Source organism: Scyliorhinus torazame, chromosome 14, assembly GCF_047496885.1.
Source record: "Scyliorhinus torazame isolate Kashiwa2021f chromosome 14, sScyTor2.1, whole genome shotgun sequence".
NCBI lineage: Eukaryota > Metazoa > Chordata > Chondrichthyes > Carcharhiniformes > Scyliorhinidae > Scyliorhinus > Scyliorhinus torazame.
The window spans coordinates 209,713,446-209,738,255 of NC_092720.1; the positions used below are offsets into that span (position 1 = coordinate 209,713,446).

The 24,810-nt window shown below is 46.6% G+C and overlaps 1 non-coding gene and 1 pseudogene across 1 annotated transcript; both read left to right on the forward strand.

The window, feature by feature from the left end:
• The first annotated feature begins 2,793 nt into the window (after window positions 1-2,793).
• Window positions 2,794-24,810, forward strand: part of LOC140390439 (zinc-binding protein A33-like) — a 42,868-nt pseudogene continuing 20,851 nt past the window's right edge.
• Window positions 12,190-12,389, forward strand: LOC140390917 (U2 spliceosomal RNA). The gene has a single exon (XR_011934956.1). It is a non-coding gene; the product is annotated as a U2 spliceosomal RNA (small nuclear RNA).

Here is a 24,810-nt window from a genome sequence, read left to right on the forward strand (position 1 = left end):
GGGGGGATGCTTACCACTGGCTGGGGACTAATGACAATCTCACAATCCTATGGGAGTATGAGCTTTCCAATGAGGGGGGGCGGAGAAATCATTAGCAGGCCCCCTGCATAAATAAAGCTAGCCAGCTTGGAAACAGCCAGAGAGAAGAGTGAGCAGCATGGGAAGTTGCTGCTGCTGTTGTATATATATGTTATTGTAAATAAATGTTATTTCTTTGTATCTTTAAAACTCATGCTGGATTCTTCGTGGCCCTCACAAAAGAGAGTTAATGCACTCTCGGCATGCGCCAGGCTTAGCCTTATTCAGTTTAAGGTGTTCCACAGGGCACTTATGGCTGTGGCCTAGATGAGCAGATGTTTTGAAGGGGTGGAGGATAGAGCTTGTGGATAACCTCACGATGCTCCTCTTATCCAGCTTCCACCCTAAACTCATTAAAGAAGCCATCCCCTATGGATAAGCCTTCCGTATACACAAGATCTGCCCAGACGAGGAGGAGCGTAACAGACATCTACAGACGCTGAAAGGTGCCCTCGTATGAATGGGATATGGTGCTTGACTCATTGATCGACAGTTCCAACGCGTCACAGCAAAAATCGCATCGACCTCCTCCGAAGACAAACATGGGACACAACCGACAGAGTACCCTTCGTCCCCCAGAGCAGAGAAACTACGACATCATCTTCGCAGCCTTCAACAAGTCTTCGATGAAGATGAACATCTTGCCAAGGTCATCCCCACACCCCCACCACTTGCCTTCAAACTACCGCGCAACCTCAAACAAACCATTGTTTGCAGCAAACTATCCAACCTTCAGAACAGTGACCACGACACCACACAACCCTGCCATGGCAATCTCTGCAAGATGTGTCAGATCATCGACATGGGTCCCACCATTACACATGAGAACACCACCCACCAGGTATGTGGTACATACTCGTGCGACTCGGCCAACGTTGTCTACCTCATACGCTGCAGGAAAGGATGTCCCGAAGCGTGGTACATTGGTGAGACCATGCAGACGCTGCGACAACGAGTGAACAGACATCGCGCAACAATCACCAGGCAGGAACGTTCCCTTCCAGTCGGGGAACACTTCAGCAGTCAAGGGCATTCAGCCTCTGATCTCCGGGTAAGCATTCTCCAAGGTTGCCTTCCGGATGCGCAACAACGCAAAATCGCCGAGCAGAAACCTATCGCCAAGTTCGGCACACATGAATACGGCCTCAACTGGGACTTTGGATTCATGTCGCATTACATTCATCCCCCACCATCTGGCCTGAGCTTGCAAAATCCTTCCAACTGTCCTGGCTTGAGACACACCTCTTTAACCTGGGGTTACCCCTATCTCTGGATCTGGAAAGACTTAATTACCTGCAATTGCTCGCATTCCAAGCATTGTCTGGCATCTTTGACTTTGTCTATATATATGTTTCTGGAACCTACCTCTTCATTCACCTGAGGAAGGAGCAGTGCTCCGAAAGCTAGTGTTCTGTCAGCAGGTGGCAGCCGTGCTGTTTGTAACAATGAAAGATTTGAGTTCACAGAGACTCAACACATCCCAGAAACTTACTGCTTCCGCAATGAATTACTCCCCAGTACAGGAGCCGCTGTTAGGGAGGGAGACTGTCGAAAATGACAGAAATGTCCCAGGTTTTCCTTGTGTTGGAATGAATGTCAGTAAATTCCGCTGGGCTGTGTGAGGGATGTCCATGTCCGCCAGGCCAGATTGTCCTTTCTGTGTTCCACACACGAGCTGGTTAACACCCAGGCAGTAGCAATAAAACCCAATGTTCAATACTGTCAGATATATCAAACATTTTACACCGGAATCACAGACAATATCTCTGCAATAAAACAAGACATTTATTTCCAGTCAACATTGATCTCTCCTTTTCCCGTTGTCGCCTTTACATTTTCAAACCTTTGCTAAAATATCTGTTTACCAGCTGATGTCTCTCAAAATTTCAGTCTGTGGTTTTCCTTCCTGGATTAGCACGAGTCTTCAAATTCAATCTCAACGGGATGTCGTTTCACCGCCTCCCATTTCCATTGGTCTGTCCCACAATCCCCCCCCCCCCCCCCCCCCCACACACACCCTGTGATGTGCTTCCTCTTTATCAGGGACTGGGAGGACTGCGCTGTCTGAGACAGGAACACACAGACCCCAAAATTCCCCAGACGGAGTTTGAATATCTCTGGACATTTCCTGTTTCAGAAAATTAGCTTAATTTTCTCAAACCGATACAAAACCAGCTCCACACACATTCTGTGTGATATAATTCTGCGTGATTCAAGCTTCCCTGTCAATGTCTCAACTCTCTCTACCTCGCTCCCTGTCACAGCGAGTTCCACATTCTCATCACTCTGTGTGAAGAAAGTCCGCCGAATATTGGAGGAGAGTTTCCACTTCAAATCTTCCTTCATCAGTTGATGTTTCTCTGGGTCAGGAGCCCTGACAAATATATATAAATCCGCAAGTTTGTATTTATATAAAATAAAAACAAACTTCACAGGTCAAACCGTCTAAATTTCTTCCCTGTATCTGTTGTGTAAAATCTCTCCTTGACATTTATAATACTTTGTGGTTTAATGTGAGCGGCTGCTGTCATGAACATAATTCAGTTTCTGCACCTGGATCTCACACCGAGTTTCCCAGAGGGTTTGTCATCGGCATCGAGTTCAGACTGGAGACAAATGTAATGGAATCTCAATCCCGCCCATCTCCACCTCCTCTCTCTCCGCCTCCTCCCTCTCTTTCCTGTCTCCCTGTCAACATTCCCTGCAGCCCCACCCGCCTCCCACGGGGTTCAATTATTTCCCTCCGGCTCCAACCCTGTTTATCCTTCACACTGAGTGAGGGTTTCAAAGTCGCAAGAACGTCAACAAGTAGTTAATGATAATTCCCTGAGTATCGCAGAGAACTTCACCAGGAAATCGCTGAACTGAAAGTGTTCGACAGAAAGATCGAAACTGAAATTGATTTGAATCAGGAAGTGTTGAGTGTGAACATGGCTTCCAGACAGCAAGCAGAGAGTTGGACCGAGGAGGCAATTTGTCCCATTTGTCTTGATTTCTTCACTGATCCGGTAATACTGGAGTGTGGACACAACTTCTGCCGCTCCTGTATCTCCCAGTGTTGGCAAAAAAAGGAGATAAACTCCTGTCCGGAATGTAGAGAGGAGTTTCCGGAAAGAAACCTCAGGATAAATCGGGCCTTAGCGAATTTAGCCGAGAAAGCTCGAATATCAAAGTTGAACCCGAAAGAGAAGGAAAGTAAACTTCACTGTGAGGAACATCAGGAAGAACTGAAGCTGTTTTGTGAAACTGACAAGAAATTGATCTGTCTAATTTGTAGAGATTCGCGGGAACACAGAGAGCACCGCTTCCTGCCGATTAAAGAAGCTGCTGAAATCTGTAAGGTAAAGGGGAAATTCTTTTATAAAGAACAAAGAACCAAACTGATAGTTTCCCCCCATTTTCTGCTCTAACACTTTCACTCTGCGATTTTCTCTCCCAATTCCAGGATCAGCTGAAATCTTCTTTAGATTCTCTCACAGAGAACAAATCGGCGGTTCTAGAAACGGAACTGAAACAGAAAGGGAAGATTTCTGAAGTTAGGGTAAGGTCTCCCTGTGCTGATTTTCTGGGATCTCGGTTAGTTCTGTTCCCTTTATCGTGGGACATTAATTATGTTTCACATTTCATTTGGTAGGAACAGTCGAGTTGTCTGCAGATCCACATCACATCCGAGTTCAGTAAAATGCACCAGACTCTCACTGAGAAAGAGCAGCGTTTACTCAAAGATCTCAGGAAAGAAGAGGAGAGGATTCTAGGACCAATGGAGAAAAACCTTCGAGAGATTCAGGAGAATTTAAATTCTATTGAGGAGAAACTCTCAAAGTTGCAGAAACAGATGGAGCAAAAAGATCAGCTGATGTTTTTGAAGGTGAGGGAATATATTGCGGGTCAGTTCAGTGAAACTTCACAGTCACAAAATAACTGATGATAATTGTGAAATAGATATAGAATTTACTGAAAAAATACAGAACTAAACTGAAATTGATTCCCTTCCTGAACTGTTCTACTGTTGTCTCTGAACTAGCAGCTTCCACACTGTCTGCAGAAACCTGGGAATACCTGTAATCTCCAGAGAATGAATTTTCTTGCTCTTCACACTTATTAGACCATGAGACATAGGAGCAGAATTAGGCCACTCGGCCCATTGCGTCTGCTCCGCCATTCAATCATGGCTGATATTTTTCTCATTTTCATCCTCCTGCCTTCTCTCCATAACACCTGATCCCCTTATTAATCAAGAACCTATCTATCTCTGTCTGAAGGACACTCAGGGATTTGGCCTCCACAGCCTTCTGCGGCAAAGAGTTTCACAGATTCACCACCCTCTGGCTGAAGAAATTCCTCCTCATCTCTGTTTTAAAAGATTGCCTCTTTAGTCTGAGATGGTGTCCTCTGGTTCTAGATTTTCCTACATGTGGAAACATCCTCTCCACGTCCACTCTATCCAGGCCTCACAGTATCCTGTAAGTTTCAATAAGATCCTCCCTCATCCTTCTAAACTCCAACGGGTGCTGACCCTGAGTCCTCAACCGTTCCTCATACGACAAGTTCTTCATTCCAAGGATCATTTTTGTGAACCTCCTCTGGACCCTTTCCAAGGCCAGCATATCCTTCCTTAGATACGGGGCCCAAAACTTCCCACAACATTCTAAATGAGGTCTGACCTCATTTATACAGCCTCAGAAGTACATCCCTGGTCTTGTACTCTAGCCCTCTCGACATGAATGCTAACATTGCATTTACCTTCCTAACTGCCGACTGAACCCTGAAGAGAATCTTGAACCAATACTCCCAATTTCCTTTGTGCTTCTGATTTCCTTCTTCCAGATCTAATGTATATTGTGAAAAGTTGTGGTCCCAGCACAGACCCCTGAGGCACACCACTAGTCACTGGCTGCCATCCTGAAAAAGATCCCTTTATCTCCACTCTCTGCCTTCTGCTAGTCAACCAATCCTCTATCCATTCTAGGATCTTACCTGTAACACCATGGGCCCTTATGTCCACTGGTTCTCCTTTGTCTAACTTCCTTATTACCTCCTCAAAGAGCTCTAACAGATTTGTCAGACCTCCCTTTGACGAAGCCGTGCTGACTCAGTCCTATTTTACCATGCACTTCCAAGTACTCCGCAATCTCATCTTTAATAACAGACTCTAAAACCTTACCAATGACCGAAGTCAGGCTAACTGGCCTATAATTTCCCATCTTCTGCCTGCCTTCCTCCTTAAACAGTGGTGTTACATTTGCCACTTTCCAGTCCTCTGGGACACTTCCTGCCTCCAGTGATTCCTGAAAGATCACCACCACTGCCTCCACAATCTCCTCAGCTATCTTTTGTTAGAACCCTGGGGTGTAGTCCACCTGGTTCCAGTGATTTATCCACCTTCAGACCTTTCAATTTCCCCAGAAGCTTCTCAGTGATGGCCACTGTACTCACCTGTGCCCCTGGCATCCCACTGGTGTCTTCCACCATGAAGACTGATGCAAAGTAATCATTCAGTTCCTCTACCATTTCTTTGTTTCCGATCATTACTTCTCCAGCCATATTTTCCAGTGGTCCAATGTCTATTTTTCACTCTCTCTTACCTTTTATATATTGAAAAAAACCTCTTCCTTTGTTCTTTTTTATTACTAGTTGGCTTGCACTCATATTTCATCTTCTCCCCCCTTATTTCTCTTTTATTTGTCCTCTGCTCGCTTTTAAAGGCTTCCCAATCGTCTGGTTTCCCGCTAATGCTCACCACTTTGTGTGCTTTTTCTTTTTCTTTTATGCTGTCCTTGACATCCCTTGTCAGCCATGGATGCCTTGTCCTCCCCTTAGCATGTTTCCTCCTCCTTGGGATGAATTTCTGTTGTGCTTCCCAAATAACCCCAGAAACTCCTGCCATTGCTGTTCCACTGTCTTCCCTGCTGGCCTCCTTTTCCAATCAACTCTGGCCAGCTCCTCCCTCATATCTTTGTAGTTACCCTTATTTAATTGTAGTACCGTTACATCTGATTGCAGCTTCTCCCTGTCAAACTGCAGTGTAAATTCTATCATATTGTGGTCACTGCTCCCTATGGTTCCTTCACCTTAAGTTCCCTAATCAAGCCTGCCTCATTACACATCACCAAATCCAGAATTGCCTGTTCCCTAGTAGGCTCTGTCACAAGCTGCTCCAAAAAAACATCTTAGACATTCCGTAAAATCCTTTTCTTTGGATCCACTACCAACCTGATTTTCCCAGTCCACCTGCATATTAGGGGCTGGTTTAGCACAGGGCTAAATAGCTGGCTTTTAAAGCAGACCAAGGCAGGCCAGCAGCGCGGTTCAATTCCCGTACCAGCCTCCCTGGACAGGCGCTGAAATGTGGCGATGAGGGGCTTTTCACAGTAACTTCATTTGAAGCCTACTTGTGACAACTAAGCGATTTTCATTTCATTTTCAAACAAGGAACAAAGAACAAAGAAATGTACAACACAGGAACAGGCCCTTCGGCCCTCCAAGCCCGTGCCGACCATGCTGCCCGACTAAACTACAATCTTCTACACTTCCTGGGTCGGTATCCTTCTATTCCCATCCTATTCATATATTTGTCAAGATGCCCCTTAAATGTCCCTATCGTCCCTGCTTCCACTACCTCCTCCGGTAGCGAGGTCCAGGCACCCACTACCCTCTGCGTAAAAAACTTGCCTCGTACATCTACTCTAAACCTTGCCCCTCTCACCTTAAACCTATGCCCCCTAGTAATTGACCCCTCTACCCTGGGGAAAAGCCTCTGACTATCCACTCTGTCTATGCCCCTCATAATTTTGTATACCTCTATCAGGTCTCCCCTCAACCTCCTTCGTTCCAGTGAGAACAAACCGAGTTTATTCAACCGCTCCTCATAGCTAATGCCCTCCATACCAGGCAACATTCTGGTAAATCTCTTCTGCACCCTCTCTAAAGCCTCCACATCCTTCTGGTAGTGTGGCGACCAGAATTGAACACTATACTCCAAGTGTGGCCTAACTAAGGTTCTATACAGCTGCAACATGACTTGCCAATTCTTATACTCAATGCCCCAGCCAATGAAGGCAAGCATGCCGTATGCCTTCTTGACTACCTTCTCCACCTGTGTCGCCCCTTTCCATGACCTGTGGACCTGTACTCCTAGATCTCTTTGACTTTCAATACTCTTGAGGGTTCTACCATTCACTGTATAATCCCTACCTGCATTAGACCTTCCAAAATGCATTACCTCACATTTGTCCGGATTAAACTCCATCTGCCATCTCTCCGCCCAAGTCTCCAGACAATCTAAATCCTGCTGTATCCTCCGACAGTCCTCATTGCTATCCGCAATTCCACCAACCTTTGTGTCGTCTGCAAACTTACTAATCAGACCAGTTACATTTTTCTCCAAATCATTTATATATACTACAAAGAGCAAAGGTCCCAGCACTGACCCCTGTGGAACACCACTGGTCACAGCCCTCCAATTAGAAAAGCATCCCTCCATTGCTACTCTATGCCTTCTATGGCCTAGCCAGTTCTGTATCCACCTTGCCAGCTCACCCCTGATCCCGTGTGACTTCACCTTTTGTACTAGTCTACCATGAGGGACTTGTCAAAGGCCTTACTGAAGTCCATATAGACAACATCTACTGCCCTACCTGCATCAATCATCTTAGTGACCTCCTCAAAAAACTCTATCAAGTTAGTGAGACACGACCTTCCCTTCACAAAACCGTGCTGCCTCTCACTAATACGTCCATTTGCTTCCAAATGGGAGTAGATCCTGTCTCGAAGAATTCTCTCCAGTAATTTCCCTACCACTGAAGTAAGGCTCACCGGCCTGTAGTTCCCGGGATTATCCTTGCTACCCTTCTTAAACAGAGGAACAACATTGGCTATTCTCCAGTCCTCTGGGACATCCCCTGAAGACAGCGAGGATCCAAAGATTTCTGTCAAGGCCTCAGCAATTTCCTCTCCAGCCTCCTTCAGTATTCTGGGGTAGATCCCATCAGGCCCTGGGGACTTATCTACCTTAATATTTTTTAAGACACCCAACACCTCGTCTTTTTGGATCACAATGTGACCCAGGCTATCTACACCCCCTTCTCCAGACTCAACATCTACCAATTCCTTCTCTTTGGTGAATACTGATGCAAAGTATTCATTTAGTACCTCGCCCATTTCCTCTGGCTCCACACATAGATTCCCTTGCCTATCCTTCAGTGGGCCAACCCTTTCCCTGGCTACCCTCTTGCTTTTTATGTACGTGTAAAAAGCCTTGGGATTTTCCTTAACCCTATTTGCCAATGACTTTTCATGACCCCTTCTAGCCCTCCTGACTCCTTGCTTAAGTTCCTTCCTACTTTCCTTATATTCCATGCAGGCTTCGTCTGTTCCCAGCCTTTTAGCCCTGACAAATGCCTCCTTTTTCTTTTTGACGAGGCCTACAATATCACTCGTCATCCAAGGTTCCCGAAAATTGCCGTATTTATCTTTCTTCCTCACAGGAACATGCCGGTCCTGTATTTGTTTCAACTGCCACTTGAAAGCCTCCCACATGTCAGATGTTGATTTGCCCTCAAACATCCGCCCCCAATCTATGTTCTTCAGTTCCCGCCTAATATTGTTATAATTAGCCTTCCCCCAATTTAGCACATTCATCCTCGGACCACTCTTATCCTTGTCCATCAGTACTTTAAAACTTACTGAATTGTGGTCACTGTTACCGAAATGCTCCCCTACTGAAACATTTCGTATTGAAGTCCCCCATGATTCTTGTAATAATCTTGTAATATTGCCTTTTTACATGCCTTTTCTATCTCCTGATTTATTTTCTGCCCCACATCCTGACTACTGCTAGGGGGGCCTGTTCATAACTCCCATCTGGGTCTTTTTATCTTTGCGATTCCTCAACTCTACCCAAAAGAGATTCTATGCCTTCTGATCCTATATCGCTCCTTGCTATCGATTTAACTTCATTCCTTACTGACAATGCAACACGCCCCTTTTGCCCATCTGCCTGTCCTTTTGATAGGACACATATACTTGTATATTCCTAGCCCTGATCCCCTTGCAGCCACGTCTCTGTGATGCCCACAACATCGTACCGGCCAACTTCAATGTGCATAACAAGCTCATTTACCTTGTTCCGTATAATGCGCACATTTAGGTACAACACTGTCAGTCCTGCATTGATCACCTCCCTTCTCACACTTGTTATTTTTTTGCTCTGCCTGAGGGTGATGTACCTCCTAAATGACCCTCTTATGGACTCATTAACACTACACCCTGTATGCTTCATCCGATGCCAGTGCTTATGTAGTTACCCTATTATGTATTTTCTTTTCTTCCCTTTTCTTCCCATGTCCTTATGATCTGTTGAGCTGCTTGCAGAAAAATACTTTTCACTGTACCCCAGTACACGTGACAATAAACAAATCCAATCCAATCCAATCCAATGTTCTCTTATTTTTGTTCTCTATTTCACCGTCAGTTATTACACCTTTTAAGCTAACGTTCTGGTTCCCACCCCCCTGCCATACTAGTTTAAATCCTCCCGAGTGACTCTAGCACATGTACCAACCAGGATATTGGTGCCCTTCCAGTTTAGATGCAACCCGTCCTTCTTGTACAGATCGTACCTGCCACAGAAGAGATCTCAATGGTCCAGAAAGCTGAAACCCTCCCTCCTAACCATGTGTTTAGCTGCACTATTCTCCTATTTTGAGCCTCATTGGCACGTGGCACAGGGAGTAATCCTGAGATTACAACCCTGGAGGTCCTGCTTGTTAGATTACTGCCTAACTCACTGAACTCCTTCTGAAGGACCTCATCACCCTGCCTATGTCATTAGTACCTATGTGGACTACAACCTCTGGCTGTTCACCCTCCTCCTTCAGGATGACCTGTGTTCGTTCAAAGACACCCTTGACCCTGGCACCAGGGAGGCAACATACCATCCTGGAGTCTCTTTTACATCCACAGAAGCACCTATCTGTGCCCCTTATTGTAGAGTGCCCTATAACTAGCGCTCTCCTGCACTTTGCCCTCCCCTGCTGAGCAACAGAGCCAGTTGTGTGCCACTGTTCTGGCTGCTGTTGTTTTCCCTTGATGGCTATCCCCCCCAATAGTATCCAAAATGGTATACATGTTAGAGAGGGGGACAGCCACAGAGGATTCCCGAACTGACTGTCCGCCCTTTCTAGCGGTCACCCATCTGTCTGCCTGCACCTTGGGTGTGACCACATCTCTATAACTCCTATCTATGACGATTTCCGCCACCTGCATGCTCCTAAGTGCATCCAGCTGCTGCTCCAACCAAACTACGCAGTCTGTGAGGAGCTGCCATTGGTTACACTTCCTGCAGATGTAGTTGACTGGAATGCTGGAAGCATTCACGGATCTCCCACATCTCACAGTTAGAGCACTGCACCCCGCTGAGTGACATTTAAGCACTCGTATTAATTAAAAATAAATATTTAAATTTTTATTAGATGAAGTTACAATTAATTATATGGTCCTGGAGCTAGGTTTTACTATAAAATTAAATGCTAAATATTAATCTCTGCCCTCAGGTTTAGTTACTCCTCTATCTAGTTAATTAATTCGTTTTAATTAGTTTTTTCAATGTTAGTTTTCCCCCAATTTTTAACAGATTCCTGACCAGCCAATCAGGTCACAGCTTTACTGTGATGTCACCAGTTTATTCCCCCCACAAGTTGACAAGGTCTTTATATCACTTCCCTCTCTAGGATGCTCTCTGTATCTCTCCCTGCAGACTAACAGTTAGAAAGCCAGAAGAAAGAAAACAAAATGAACGGGAAAAATCACGTCCGCCCACTCCACCAAATTACAAACTGCTCCAAATTCCCAAGTTGCTTTGTGATTATTTCCATGTTTCCCAAGTTTAATGTTCCCCTGGAACTCCCATTGTAATCCAGTTCCAGCATGTTGTGAGTGTGTGGTTGTGTCTGGTATGGTGTGTGAGAGTCACTGTGTCTGTGAGCGGGCTGATGCTTAGTTCCAGTTTATTTGACTCTCCACAACCTTCCTTCCAAAATCCATCATTTTCCACTTCCGTGTGAAATCTCATCTGTTCTGAGTCTCCTCATTTCACCAGCCTGTCTAACTCCTCCTGAAATCTGTTCCTGTCATCCTCACTGTTCCCCATTCATTTCTTTCAGGAGGAAGCTTGTCAGAAGAGAAGGTAGGACATGTTCTTTACTGAAATTCTGCAGTTTGATAAAATAACTCAGTAAAGTGTTCTTATGGATTTATTTCTTGGTTGTTGTCATAACTTTAAAGGATTGTTCTTCGGCTCCAACATTACTGTTTATAATTCACAAACAACTGCTTTAGAATAACTATCTTTATGGCCGTGATTGAACAGTATTAGATTTTCTATAACTGCTGTACAATATTGTATAAATGACGATGTCAGGTAAATTTCCCAGGCTGGAAATGATCACTTGCCTGAAGTTGACTGTTAGTGTCTGAGACCTTCCGACTGACCCTGAGAGAGCCGTTCGGCCATGTATCCAAGGAGAGGGTCATCCATGTCCCTGCATGTAGCCTGAACAACCCGAGAAAGGGCTCTATTTTTATTCTATAAAATAAACTGGCTCTGTGTCCTTAACAACAACAACAGCAAAGACTTTAATGTCATATAAAGTCTAAAGGAGTTTCACAGGAGCGTTAGAAAGCACAAATTGACACAGGCACATAAAGACCTATTAATATGGATGACGGAGGTGGATTTTAGAGAGAGTGTTTAAGGAAGAAAGAGAGACAGAGAGAGGGAGAGGATCAGGGAGGGAATTCCAGAGCTCGGGATCTCGGCAGCTGGAGGTCCAGCTCCCAATCATATATTCAAGATGCCAGTAGAGGAGTGCAGGATTCCTGGTGAGTTGTGGGCCCCACAGATGGCGTAGTTGGACATTAAGCTGTCAGGTGTTTTCAGCCTTTACGTTGTTGTCTAAGCTTTTTTCTAATACACAAGTGGACAGCCTAAATGTTTACCATCTCCTCTACTGTGTGATGAATTGGCAACTAATCTTTCATCAGGCTTTGAGGCTGTACGTTGACGTGGGTGCTTCCGTTTTCTGCTCTTGCATTTTCAAGTTATCTGTTGCTATCGCTTCTCGGCCTTTTGGCTAAGATCAAGTGTAATATCTGCTCTGCCTTTTGGCTCAGATCTGGTATGTCTCTCTTGTGGGAACCATGAATTGGACACAATTTGAATTTGAATTGTTTTTTGGAGCAGGCAAGGATTAGGGGTTCGCCCCTGTCCACACTCGGAGCTCTGGCATTGTAACTCAGAAAAAGTAATTTTTTAAAAAAGTTATCTATTGTTCAGTCGCAAAAGAAAGTAATATTTCCCTTTCCAGCATATTTCCTCTATCGCTGAACGTTTAAACCATTTCTAAAAAATTCTGACAAAGACAGATTTATAACATTAACTGCTTAATATTCACAGGAGGCAGCTCTTACCTCTGAGGCTGTAATAGTGGGTATGGGTGTGTCCAGGGCTGTTGGGGTGGGTGGCACAGATACATTGGTCGACTGCTCAAAGCGGGCATAGAGCTTGTTCAGTTCATCCGCCTGGCCTTGCTTTGTAGTCTGTGATCTTGTGTAGGCCCTGCCATAGTCGTCGAGGGTTAGTGCCTACTAAGGCTATAAGTACCTTCCTGTCCACTCTATCTATGTCCCTCATAATTTTGTACACCTCAGCCAGGACCTCCTCAGCCTTCTCTGCTCTCCTCATCGCTGAAATGTTCCAGCCCACACACCATCCTGGGGAACGGCCCCTGCATCCTTTCTACTGCAATCACATCCTTCCTATAATGTGATGACCAGAACTGCACACAGTACTCCAGCTGTGGCCTAATCAGCATTTTATATAGCTCCATCATAACCTCTCTGCACATTCTATGCCTCTGCTAATAAAGCAAATATCCTATGTGCTATATGTTGATCTTTTCTCTACACCCTAGCTATGACGGTAACATTATATTCTGCAGTCTCTCCTTCCTTCCCTATGTACGGTATGCATTGTCTGTATAGCATGCAAGAAACAATACTTTTCACTGTATACTAATACGGGTGACAATAATAAATCAAATCAAATATGCCTACTTAACCACTTTATCTTCCTGTCCTGCTGCCTTCACGGATCCATGGACATGCACTCCAAGATCCCTCTCTCCCTCTATACTTCCTAGCATCCTTCCCTTGCTTTGTTAGTCCTCCAGAATACCCACCTCACACCTTTCAGTGGTAAATTCCTTTTTCCACCATGCTGTCAATCTGACCAGCCTGTAGATATTGTCCTGTGATCTCAGGCTTTCCTCCTCACTATTTATCACACCACCATCTGAGAAGTAACCCATTCTTTCACACCACGATCACTCATGTACACCACAGCAAGCAACCCAGAACCGATCCCTGTGGCACACTGCTGGACATAGCCTTCTCGTCACAAAAACAACTTTGATCACCTCTGCCCTCTGCCTCCTTCCACTGAGGGGAAATTGTTAGGATTGATAAGGGAATTGAAATTGATCAGGACCTGATAATCTAAGTCACATATTATTATTATTTTTTTTTTTAATAGTACCCAATTTATTTTTTCCAATTAAGAGGCAATTTAGCGTGGCCAATCCACCTACTCTGCACATTTTTGGGTTGTGGGGGCGAAACCCACGCAAACACGAGGAGAATGTGCAAACTCCACGCGGACAGTGACCCAGAGCCGGGATCGAACCTGGGACCTCGGCGCCGTGAAGCAACAGGGCTAACCCACTGCGCCACCCTGCTGCCCTAAGTCACATATTATTAAGGAAGTGGTTCTAAAAATGGTGGATGCATTGATGCTCACCTTCCAAGAATCTATAGGCTCTGAAACAGTTGCTACAGATTGCAGGGTAGCTAATGTAAATAAGGATTATAGACCAGTCAGCCTGACGTCAGGAGAGGGGAAAATACTGGAGTCCATTATCAAAGATTTCATAGCAGAGCACTTGGAAAACAAGGGGAAGGTCAGACAGAGTCTATATGGATTTATGAAAGGGAAATAAATCATGCTTGACATATCGACTGGAATTCTTCGAAGAATTAACCAGAAGATTTGATGAGGGGGCGCTAATGGATGTGATTTATTTGGATTTTCAGAAAGCTTTCAACAAAGTCCAACGTTAAAGATTAGTGTGTAAAATTAAATTGCATGGGATTGGAGGTAATTTATTGAGATGGATAGAAAACTGTTTGCCAGACAGGAAACAAAGAATAGGAATAAACAGTTATTTTTCCAAATGGCAGGCATTGACTAGTGGGGTACCGCAGGGATCAATGCTGGCACGCCAGCTATTCACAGTATATATTAGTAATTTAGATGAGGGAACAAAATGTAACATCTCTAAATTTGCAGATGGTACAAGCCAGGTGTAGGGTGAGCTGTGAGGAGGTTGCAGTGATCCTTCAGTGTGAGTTGGGCAAACTGAGTCAGTGGGCAAATGAATTGCACATGTTGTATAATGGGGATAAATGTTAGGTTACCCACTTTGGTAGCAAAAACATGAAGGCAGATTATTATCTGAATGGCTACACATCAAGAGAAGGGGATTTGCAACGCAACCTGTGTGCCCTGGTGCATAAGCTGCTGAAAGCATGCAGATGCAACAGGTGGTAAAGAAGGCAAATGGCATGTTGGCTTTCATAGCGACAGGTTCCGAGTCCAGGAGATATATTGATGCAGTCATGAAAGTCTTTAGTGAGGCCACACCTGGAATATTGTGTGCAGTTTTGAGCTTCTTACCTGATGAGGAATATTTTTGCTGTCGAGCGAGTGCAGAGAAGGTTTACCAGACTGGTTCTTGGGATGGCGGGACTGACATATGAGAAGAGATTGAGTCGGTTAGGGTTATATTTCCTGGAGTTCAGAAGAATGTCGGGGGATTCTAACAGGGCTAGACAGGGTAAATGCAGGAAGGATATTCCCAATGGTGGGGGATGACCAGGGGGGTCACAGTCTGGGGATACAGGGTAGACCATTTAGGACAGAGATTAAGAGAATTTCTTCACTCAGGAAGTGGTGAGTCTGTGGAATTCGCAACCACAGAATGTAGTTGAGGTCAAAACATATTGGGCTGGATTCTCCATTTCTGAGACCGGGGGCGGGATTCTGTTGCCTGACGCCAAAATTGGGTTCGGCGATTGGGCGGAGAAGCCATTCAGACACCGGCGGAATCGGGGCTGGCGCCGGTTTCACGCCAGTTGGTGATGCTCCACCCCCTCCAAACCAGCATCATCGTGACGCACGCCGCACGATGTTTCAATGACATTGGCGCGCTATCGGCTGGCCTGCCTGCGATGCTCTGCCCCCGAAGCGCCGAGTTCCTGACGGCGCGGGATGTGGGATCTGAGCCGGCGTGCCAGCTGCAGGCTGTGTCCAGCGCTGCCACACTCAGCCGGGATCCGTGCCGCTGGTCAGGGGGGCGTCTGCCAGGGCTGGGGGACTGATGGGGAGTGGCCAAGGGGTGGGTTGTGGGGTCGCGGTTGTGGGTTAGGTTCCGCGCATGGCCGGCGCCATGTTGTGGTTCTGCATATGGCCGGCGCCATATTGTATGGCGGAACCACTGCAGGGCATCAGCCATGCGCATACACAGCCCGGTACCTGGCCATTCTCCGGCCATTTACAACGCGGGAGGCAGATGTTTTGTTTGATGTCAGTGCTAGCCCCTCACCAGTACTGGAATCGGTGAGGGGTCGGCGCCGATGTTTTGATCGTAAAAGCCACACATGCTCCGCAGGCATCAGCACTTAGTCCCAGAAACGGAGAATCCATCCCTAAGTGTTGATGCCAACACAGAATTTGTGGATTCCACAGCAGCAAAACTGGCCCCACACCTGAACCGATTCAGCTACTGTTAAGGGGCTAGCACTGGCACCGCATGGAACACAATTGTTTCCAATGAGAAATGGGGCAGGATTCACCAGATCGCGATTGACACTCAGGAGGCTGACAAGCTGCAGCTGCATATAAACACTGCGCTCCCCACACACACCATCCCAATCAACAAGATGACAGCAAGATGCACAGCCTCACGTTTCACAGATGCCGAGCTTGAAGCCCTCCTGGATGCCATGGAGGAGAGGCAGATGACCCTGTACTTCGGCCCGGGAAGGAGGCTGCCAGCAGCCGCCGTCTGTCGTGCCTGGGTGCAGGTGGCAGTGGCGGTCAGCGCTGTGGGGAATGTCGTCCGGACTGATCTGCAGTGCCGGAAGAATCTGCACGACCTCCTCAGGGTGGCCAGCGTGAGTAGGCAACACTGTGCCCCAGGCACTAACCTCTGTCCAACACACCCATAACCTGCCACCCCCCTCCAAACTGGAGAGTGGCCAAACCCCCACCTCACATGCTGGTAACCTCCCGACCACTATGGCTGGGTGCCCTGAGGCCACCAGCTACCTACCCAATGGCCTGCATGCGTCGGGCTGTCTAACACTGTTGTTCCCCTCCCCCCCCGCGACCCCTCCAGGAGAAGGTCACCCATAACTGCTGTGAGCGGGGGGAAAACTGGAGGGGGAACCGCCGGATCTGCGGCCCCTCACTGTGGCCGAACAGAGGGCTCTAAACTGGGTTGGCGGCCCGGATGTGGAGTTCGGCCACAGCGAGGAAGTGAGACCCCGCTGAGTTGCGGTTCCCAGGGACACATGTGTCAACCCCCCCCCTCCCCCAACACCAACTGCACCCCCACACCATCCCCACCCTCAATACACCCCACCCTCATCCTCACCCTCACCCCACACCACCCTCATCCTCACCCCACATTACCCTCACACCCACGCCCACCACCACACCAACCCCTCCACCACACCACCTCATCCCCCTCACCCACACACACACCTAGTATCCCCCCCCCCCCCCCCGCCACTCTCCCGGGCCAAATTATGCATATTGTCTTGTGTCTCGCAGAGATGGGGCGGGCCCATTTGTTGTCCCCTGCCCCCAGCCAGTGCCACAGCCAGAGCCTTCCCCATAAGCTGAGCACCGACAATGAGAGCATCTCAGACAGCAGCCCTCCACCCAAGACCCAGGACCCCCGGAGCTCGATTCCGATGTTGACACAGATTTCCCGTCACAGCGTCTCCAACACCCTCCACCAACCCAGAGACACTCACCTCGGTTGGGCACTTTAGTGTAGAGGCTCCTGGGACACTCTCTGGTGCTCAGCACACAGCTGACCTGGTACAGCAGGTGGGGGTAGGAAGTCCCGAGGGGCGGACGGTCGGTGGGCAGGCCCTTCCAGAATCCCAGGGACAATCCAATCGATTATGGCAATGCAGTCGCAGAGCCAGTGTCGGCGAGCATCCAACACCTGCAGGCACAGGTGGAGGAGTCCAACCGCGTGCAGGAGCAGGAGATGGTGCTGACCATGCGTGTCACCCAGGCCAACACGCCACAGGTGGCATTCCACGGTAGAGGCATTGTGGCAACGGTTTTGACGATGGATCAGCATGTCCAAAGCCTGGGGCATTCTGTGCAGGCGCTGGCTGAAGTCCTGGACAGGATTGCTGCCTCACAGGCAAGCATATGCCAGAGCCACCAGGAAATTGCAGCGGTGCTTCTGAGCATGACCCAGGCCCAGCGGGCCATGGCTGACAACATTGGCTTCATTGCCCAGGTGCTGGCTGATATGGCAAATACACAGAGGGAGGTGGCCCAGACTCAGAGGGAGATACTGCAGTCACTGGCTGATCCAAATTGTGGTGGCCCAGTCACAGCGTGATATGGTGCAGTCCCAGACGGAGATGGTCCGCTCCCTGTGCTCCATGGTCGAGAGCATGCAGACACTGGGTGAGACCAGAGCGGGCCTCCAGAACTGGACCTGGATTTGATTTCGACCTTAGGTGACTGTGAAGTTTGCATGTTGTCCCGATGTCTGCGTGGGTTTCCTCCAAGTGCTCTGTTTCCTCCCACAGTCCAAAGATGTCTGGGTTAGGTGAATTGGCCATGCTAAATTGCCCCTTAGTGTTGAAAAGGTTAGGCAGGGTTATAGGATTACAGGGATAGGGTGGGACATTGGCCTAAGTAGGGTGCTCTTTCAGAGGGTCGATGCAGACTCGATGGACCAAATGGCCTCCTTCTACACTGTAGGGATTCTATGATTTGCACACTTTCTCCCGATCCCACCAGAAATGCACTCAGAATTCTTTGGTCAAATCAGCCCAGTAGATGCATTGGTTATGATATTTCAGAATTCCTTGGATTCTGGAAGGGTCCCGGTGGATTGGAAACAAGCTAATGTGGTGCCCATTTTCAAAAAGGGAGAGAGGCAAAAAGTAGGGAACTATAGAGCGGTTAGCTTGACATCTGTGGTGGGGAAGTTGCTGGAACCAATCATTAAGGAGAAGATGACTGAACATTTGGAAAGACAAAGCTTAATCCACCATTGTCAGCATGGTTTTATGAAGGGGAAGTCATGCTTGACAAACTTGCTGGAGTTATTTGAGGACGTAACCAGCAAGGTGGATAATGGGGAACCTGTGCATATGGTAAATCTAGACTTCCAGTAGGTGTTGACAAGTTACTGAATAAAAGACTGATCCAGAAGGTGAGATTGCAGGAGATTGGGGGTAGAGTACTTGATTGGATTGAGGATTCACTGACTGACAGAAAGCAGAGGTTTGGGATAAATGGTCCTTCTCTGGCTGGAGAACTGTAACTAGTGGGGTATCGCAGGGGTCAGCCCTGGGACCTCAACTGTTTACAATTTATTTAAATGTTGTGCAAGCAGGGACAGAGTGTAACAGAGCAAAATTTGCAGATGATACTAAAATAGGTGGGAAAGCAGGCAGTCAAGAGGAGATAAATATTTTACAGACGGTTATAGATAGGCTAAGAGATTGGGCCAAAATTTGGCAGATGGAGTTTAATGTGGATAAGTGTCAGGTTATCCATTTTGGCCGAAAAAATCGAACGGCAAATTCTTACCTAAATGGAAAGCAGATTCAAAATGTGTCTGGGCAGAGGGATCTGGGTGTCTTTGTTCATGAATCACAGAAGGTTAGTATGCAGGTACAGCATGTAATTAAACAGGCAAATGGAATGTTTGTGTTTATTGCAAAAGGACTGGAGTATAAAAGTAGGGAGTGGTATCGCAATTGTATAGGGTGTTGGTGGGACCACGTCAGGAGTATTGTGTCCAGTTTTACTCTCCTTATTTGAGGAAGAATGTGGTGGCATTGGAGACAGTTTAGAAGAAGTTCACCAGATTGATTCCTGGATGAAAGAGTTGACATATGAGGAAAGATTAACCAGTTTGGGCTCATACTCACTGGAGTTTAGAAGGATGAGGTACATTAAATACTAAATGGATTGATAAAGTAAACATAGACTAAATGTTCCCCCTTGTGAAGCAATTTAGAACAAGAGGTCACAGATTATAGGTTGACAGGCACTGACTGTGTTATTTTAACTTTCCCCAGCTCCAGCTTCTCTGACTCTGGATCCGAACACAGCAAGTCCCTGGCTCTTCCTGTCTGAGGACCGGACAAGTGTCAGGTTCAAAGTTGAACTGCGGCAGCTCCCCAACAACCCAGAAAGGTTTGATTATTGGACCTTTGTTCTAGGATCAGAGGGATTCACATCAGGGAGACATTACTGGGAGGTGGGGGTGGAGGAGAAGACTTGCTGGAGGCTCGGGGTGGCCCGAGAGTCTGTGAACAGGAAAGGGAGAACTGAGCCGAGCCCTGAGTCGGGATACTTGATGATGCGGCTGAAAAATGGTTGGGACTATGTTGCTTCCACGTATCCCTTTGAGACCCCCCTCACCCTGAGTGTGAATCCCAGGAAGATTGGGGTTTTCCTGGACTATGAGGGGGGACAGGTGTCATTTTACAATGCGGACAACATGTCCCATCTCCACACTTTCACCCACACTTTCACTGAGAGAATCTTTCCCTTCTTCGGTCCGGGATTGAACGACGACAGGAAAAACTCTGCACCGCTGACGATCTGCGGGATTAAAGGTCCCAAGCAGAACCATCCCATAATTCCACAACGTCTCCCGAGGGGTGCTTCAGGTGGGTGGTTGAAGAAATTAATTGACATGCGTTGTGAATTACAGGAAGCCCGTGAGCCTCATGCCTCTAATGTTGCTCCACAACCAGAATATGGCAGGAAATGACTTTGTTTGGCATGAATCTGTGCAACATATTTGCTTCCAAATGCTGTTATCAGACAATATTTCTGTAAGATTTGGTAGAATTTGGTTATTTCTTAAATCTCAAACAAAAAGCAAATTTGGAGATACTATATTTTGTTCCCTCGTCCAAATCTGCCTGGTGGCACAGTGGTTAGCACTGCTGCCTCACAGCTCCAGGGTCCCAGGTTCAATTCCAGTCTCGGGTGACAGTCTGTGTGGAGTTTGCACTTTCTTCCCGTGTCTGCTTGGGTTTCCTCCGGGTGCTCTGGTTTTCTCCCACAGTCCAAAGGTGTGTAGGTTAGGTGGATTGGCCATGCTAAATTCACCCTTAGTGTCCAAAAGGTTAGGTGGGGTTACGGGGATGGTGTGGAGATGTGGGCTTAAGTAGGGTGCTCTTCCCAAGGGCCAATGCAGACCCGATGGACCAAATAGCCTCCTTCTGCACTGTAAAATCCATGTGTATTAATATATAATGTGAACAATTGGGGTCCTAGCACTACGGAGAGATGCGACCAATACATTTTTTTCTGTGGTCATGGTGTTATGGTATCGAGTCATCCGAATATTGCTGTAGTTAGTAGGATAAATGTGTAATTATAAAATATACCTGTTAATATATAGCTAACCATATATATCTGTTTTGACCTAATATCTCCAGTGCGGCTCGGTTATAGAGTTTACAGTGCAGAAGTGTTTCTTTTGATGATGCTCCTGTGAAGTGTTTTGGAATGTTTATTCCGCTAAATGAGCTATACAAATATAAGCTGTTGTTTTGTTTTAATATTGTATTGTTTCACTGTTAAATGAATCTAAATCAGTTTTATGCCTTGCAGATGTCTATAATCAGAGAAAAATGGGGGTGGTAGCAGAAGTGATAAAATTAAAAGAGAGGTAATGGGAAAAGTTACATTCACGCCATACAAGTGGCAGGCAATGACCATCTCCTACAAGAGAGGATCTAACCACCATACATTGTCCATTCAATGGCATTACCATCGCTGAATCCCCCACAATCAACATCCTGGGATTACCCTTGGTCAGAACCTGAACTGGACTAACCATATTAATATTGTGGCTACCAGGGCAGGTCAAAGGTAGGAATCTTGCACATATAACTAATTTCATGACCTTCCCCAAAGCCTGTCCACCATCCACAAGGCACGAGTCAGGAGTGTAATGGAATACTTTCCACTTGCCAGGATGAGCACAGCTCCAACAACACTCAAAAACTCAACACCATCCAAGACAAAGATGCCCGCTTGATTGCTCCCCCTTCCACAAATATTCAAACACTCCATCGCTGTTGAACAGTGTGAGCCATGTGTACCATCTACAAGATGCACTAAAGTAAATCACCAAGGTTCCTTCGGCAGCACCTTCCAAACCCATGACCACAACCATCCAAAAGGACAAGAGCAGCAGGTGCCTGGAAACCCCACTATCTGGAGGTTCCCCTCCAAGTCACTCACCATCCTGACTTGGAAATATATCGCTGTACCTCCACTGTTGCTGGGGCAAAGTCCTGGAACCCTCTCCCTGACAGCACAGTGGATGTACCCACACCTCATGGGCTGCAGTGGTTCAAGAAGGCAATTCACCACCACTTTCTGAAGGGCAACCAGGATGGGCAATATATGCTGGCCTTACCAGCAACACCCGCAGCCGGTAAATTAATTTTTAAAAATGTCCAATGAAATGCAAAGTTAGACCAGAACTAGAGCATTCAGTTCTGATCCCTGCACTTCAGGAAAGATGTGAGTGGACGGAGAATAAATGTCCAGAATGGTTCTAGTGGTGAGGGATTTGAGCGAGCAGATGAGTTTGGAGAAGGTGGGGTTGTTCTCCATTCGAAAATAAAGATTTTAAGAAGGGTACGAAGTAATGATATTTGGAAACATCGTCAAGGTACAAGGACTGGGGGACTCAGATTTAAATATTGGGCAAGAGATACAGGATAGGGAGCGGGGGAGGTGACGTGAGGAAATCTCTTTTACGGTGTGTGGCAATGACCTTGGGACCCATTGTCTACGAGAGTAGTGGAACTGGAGATGATCAATGATTTCAAATGGAAATTGAATGGGTATTTGAGGGAAATAAGTGTGCCCAGGACGTGAAAACCCCAAAAATTTAAAACTACAAAACCTGATGGATAGAGGTGAGGAATGAGACTGATTGAGGATTGCTCCAAGGGGAGGCTGCCTGGACGCAATGGGCTGAATGGCCTCTCTCTGTGCAGTAATGACTGTACAACAGCAGATATATAAACGAAAGAGCCAGCAAAGGCAGCTGCATTGCCATGGGAATGTGAGCTGGGGACCTGAACTGAATCATGATCCGGAGTAAGGAAGCACTGATGCCTTGGTTCACGGCAGAAGTTGTCTCCGCATATTCTGGGGGTGTGAGGGGCTGGAGAGCTATTGAGAGGCGGTGTTCAGGATGCTATCGAGGGTAGTAGGGTTGAGATGAGGCTGGAATCTATGGTGGTGACCTTTTGAGGTGCTGGAGTTACAGGAGGGAAAGGAGGCCGATGTCAAAGCCTTTGCCTCTCTGATTGCCCAGCGATGGATTCTTTTGAATTGGAGGTCAGGTATACCAATGGGGGTTGTAGCTTGGCTGGGGGATTTATATACGTTTCTCAGGCTGGCAATGGTCAAATTCACCTTCAGGAGATTGGAAGAGGGCTTCTAGGTACGGTGGAGGCTATTAATGACAATATTTGTGGAGCTGTTCATCTTGTGGGGGAGGTTGGATTGGATTGGATTGGATTTGTTTATGGTCACGTGTACCGAGGTACAGTGAAAAGTATTTTTCTGCGAGCAGCTCAACAGATCATTAAGTACATGAGAAGAAAAGGGAATAAAAGAAAATACAGAACAGGGCAACACAACATATACAATGTAACTACAAAAGCACTGGCATCGGATGAAGCATACAGGGTGTAGTGTTAATGAAATCAGTCCATAAGAGGGTCATTTAGGAGTCTGGTGACAGTGGGGAAGAAGCTGTTTTTGAGTCTGTTCGTGCGTGTTCTCAGACTTCTGTATCTCCTGCCCGATGGAAGAAATTGGAAGAGTGAGTAAGCCGAGTGGGAGGGATCTTTGATTATACTGCCCGCTTTCCCCAGGCAGCGGGAGGTGTAGATGGAGTCAATGGATGGGAGGCAGGTTTGTGTGATGGACTGGGCGGTGTTCACGACTCTCTGAAGTTTCTTGCGGCCCTGGGCCGAGCAGTTGCCATACCAGGCTGTGATGCAGCCCGATAGGATGCTTTCTATGGTGCATCTGTAAAAGTTGGTAAGAGTCAATGTGGACATGCCGAATTTCCTTAGTTTCCTGAGGAAGTATTGCAGGTGGGGGTGAGAGAGAGGACTAAAGGGGGAAAATGTACAAACTGAATACTATGTTTTGATTGGATGTGGAATTGATGTCATTGATTGTGTTTGGAATAAAAAAGAAAATTTGTCTCAGGAAGGAATCATTGGACCATTAAGTGCAATACATGTCTACTATGCAAAACACGCCCCTTTGTATTGCCACAGCTGCATGGAGAACAGCTTGAACAACAGGCAAACCAATGATATTAGGTGTCATTAGGCCAAATCCTGAGCCTTTGTGTAAGTGGTACCCTGATAAGGGACAACAAGGTGTTGGCTATAGGTCAACGAAGTTGCTTTGAATCATAGAAAGAGTTATGAAAGGAGGGGAGATGCCTTCTTATCAAAGTTTAGAAAATTTCAGGAGACATTTGGAGGGTGAGTCAGAGGTTCAGGCCAGGGGTGCAGGCCACGGGTGCAGGCCAGGGGTGCAGGCACGTGTTACCACAACCTTAACCTAATGCATAAACCATCTAATGTAATTCTCAATTATGCATTGTAACTACTGCTTGGATATTGTACCATGTCAAGTCTCTGTGCTGAATAAAATATAATCACTGTCATCAATATTTGTCAACGATGAATCATCGGATAATTAAAATTAAAACTCAATGAAATGAAAATTGCTTGTTGTCACAAGTTGGCTTCTAATGAAGTTAATGTGAAAAGCCCCTAGTCACCACATTACGGCGCCTGTTCGGGGAGGCTGGTACGTGAATTGAACCCGTGCTGCTGGCCTTGGTCTGCTTTACAAGCCAGCTATTAGCCCACTGTGCTAAACCAGCCCCTAACAGATTAGCAAGGATATATGGAGACAACACAAAAATAAGACAGTTTCAACGTTCAGTCACAAAGATGCATTTTGATTTCTGTTGAATTCCTCAGAATCAATCTTTTAAAGTCAAAAACTGAAACACAATTACAATTTTAAAACATGAAGCTGATTGAATGTAAATGAAAATATAAAGAAAAATGTATTTATATTAATATCCATCATCCTTACATCCCAAAGCATTGACAGTGAATTAAGTATACCACAGCACGGTAGCATTGTGGATAGCACAAATGCTTCACAGCTCCAGGGTCCCAGGTTCGATTCCGGCTTGGGTCACTGTCTGTGCCGAGTCTGCACATCCTCCCCGTGTGTGCGTGGGTTTCCTCCGGGTGCTCCGGTTT